The sequence below is a fragment of the Pipistrellus kuhlii genome, unplaced genomic scaffold (assembly GCF_014108245.1).
Source record: "Pipistrellus kuhlii isolate mPipKuh1 unplaced genomic scaffold, mPipKuh1.p scaffold_m20_p_2, whole genome shotgun sequence".
Taxonomy (NCBI): domain Eukaryota; kingdom Metazoa; phylum Chordata; class Mammalia; order Chiroptera; family Vespertilionidae; genus Pipistrellus; species Pipistrellus kuhlii.
The window spans coordinates 125,083,478-125,086,229 of NW_023425515.1; positions in this window are offsets into that span (position 1 = coordinate 125,083,478).

Here is a 2,752-nt window from a genome sequence, read left to right on the forward strand (position 1 = left end):
TCCTACTTTAGGGGTATTTTTGTCTTCCAGCAGGATTCTGAAAGTGCCTGGCCTGTGAGATGTCCTTTGAAACACTGGCAGATCTTTCAAATATTTGTTTTAATATTGATCCATCCAGGGAAAGTGAAAAATACATAATATTCAAGATTATCACTCCCATTCCCCCCTCAATCTAATATCTAGACTATATTGAAAATACTTGGTCCTCATTTATTTACAAGAGGCTGCAATGATTCACACCGCTGCTGTCCTGGGGTACTGATGTGTGTGTTTTTTCTGTGGAATTCTCCGAACGGGGCTTTCCTGAAAAGAATACATTAAGACTGTCAGAATGATTCTTTTCAGCAGACTAAGCTTTGCAGATGGCCTTTGTAGAGGAAAAAAAAAATGCATTATTCCGAAAGTCCTTCTGATCTTCAGGAAAACTGAACATATCAAATGTGCTGCTATCATTTGAACTTCCCCACAAGCAAATCCCAGAAAATTTTATTTTCTAGACTAAGATAATTCTGAGCTCACAGCCTTTTAAAACCCCAGAATAGAAGTGTGTTGAGAAAAATGAGCTTTGAACATATGCATTTCCTGAAAGGAAGGCTTCCTCAGCCCTTGGAAAGCAGAAACCAGAGGGCCGCTTTCTGTTTTCCATTTAGGATTTTTTTGTACCTGAACATTTCCCTGCGTGAAGTGATGTGTCTGGTGTAATTACCCTGGGACATAATTACTTCATGTGAGTCAGACATGGTTCGGGTATTTATTGAGCTCTGGTTGGCTGTGTCCTGAGCAAGATTGCCTTTTCAGGACGGCACGAACAACTCCGATGCCTTGGACCACGAAGAAAGGAGGGCATTCCTCAAGAAAACTTAGTTTCATGGTGTAGAAACCTATTTTCATGCTTGCACTGACAGACCGTGGCTGAGTGAGAGAGCACTCACTTGGATTTACAGGGACTTGTAAAATGTGCTGCCCTATGTACCCAACGCCACAGAACTGCTGCTAATAAGACAGGTACCCGGAGTGTTTCTGGTGGTAAAATTTATAAAACCAAATGGCAATCTTTTTGGGAAGGCCTTTCAAGATGAGACCAAGTCAGTTAACTTCTGTTTGTACAGTGGGGAGCGTGGGGCCACAGGCGGGCAAGCCTAAGGTGACCAGATGTCCCGTTTTTGGCGGGACAGACCCGATTTTTAACCATTTGTCCTGCTCCCGCAGCGTTTAAAAAAAGTCCTGATTTAAAACGCCGTGGGACAAATGGTTAAAAATCGGGACTGTCCCGCCAGAAGCGGGATGTCTGGTCACCTTAAAGCCCCATTAGAGTGGATATTGATGGTTGAAACAGGGCAGCATGAGGAACAAAGGGGGATGTTTACCCTGCTAGATGGAGGGAGAGTTCATAAGGGGGAAGAAATAGGTAGATGGGCAGGTCAAAGACATCTTTTGGCAGATGCTACTGCTGCTCTTTAAGAAAAATGAAAAAGAAAAAAAAAGGCTCAAATGATCTTCCAGGAGTGTGCTGGCCCCCTGCTGGGAAACTGGTTCCTGGCTGGAAGGTGTCTGATGTCCACTGTGGCTAAGGAGCAAAAGGTGGTTTGTGGTTGAATTCTATCTTGGCTTTGCTGTCTGCCTACCCTGCCTTGGCTTTTGTTTCAGTCCCTTCCCATCTCCTTTTTCCCCATCTCTCCCTTTCCTTTTTCAACTACTTCTTTAGTGCGTGTTTCTTCTCTAGGCTGTGAAGATCTCACTCTTATCCTTCCCGTAGCTGGAGACCCTTTCAGCCCAGGTGGTAGTACTTCAAATCAGCCTTCTCAGGCGTGCGGAAGGTGAGGCTTGCTATGTACAGAGAATCCGACATTTTCTAATGTGCATATTGCCTTTTCCCAAGAGCATGTACACAGACCACCCTGTCTATAGGATGAATAGAAACTTTAAAAGTATCAAAGTAATGCAGTTTGTTATTATTGTTAAAAAATGAATCCATTCAGAGCATTTTTGTTGAGAAACTTTCAGTTTGGAAAAAGATATGAGAATAGGATCTAGTTTGCAGTTGTTAAATTGTTGAATCATTATTGAATTAGCAAGAACAATAAAGAAGAACTTCTCTCAGAAAGCATATTGCAACTGAACTGAACTTCTACTATGCACAAATGTGCGTGTGAAAAGTTAAATTAATTTAGAATTGAAAAGCCTGTATATTGCTGGTTCTAGTTTTTGCAGAAAAGAGGATTTAATAGTGGAAGGAAGAAAAGATACACAAAATATTTTGCACGCAAAAATGACTGTGATTTTAGACATTCTTATTTTAAAATGTTCTTTTTTCCCCATGTGCTTCATCGAGCTCTGTTCAGTGAGGACTTTTTACTTTGTATGTTGATCAACGAGCACCCTTTTGGCTAGAGTGAAGGCCTCCCACCTGATTTCTGCCTCCATCCCCAGTGTAGTCTTTTTTAGGACGATTTTGGCTTTGTCCTACACTGTGAGGGCTGTGGGGCTCTGGTGGCCACGGATAGAAAAGGTCACAACCTGGCAGCTTGCTTGCTGTCATAGGCAGGAGGGCTTCCTTCAATTCCAGCCCATTGGTTCTCAGCAATAGGCTGTGCCCTTTGCATCTGCAGTGGCCCAGTGACTCTAGTCAATGGTGTCCCTCCTCAAATTGGGTTTTGCTTTAGGATAAAAGTGACCCTACACTCCAGCTTGTCCAGAAACCCGCTTTGCACAGCTGCTGTCCCAGTGTAAGTGTTAGAAGCACCTCTTTCGT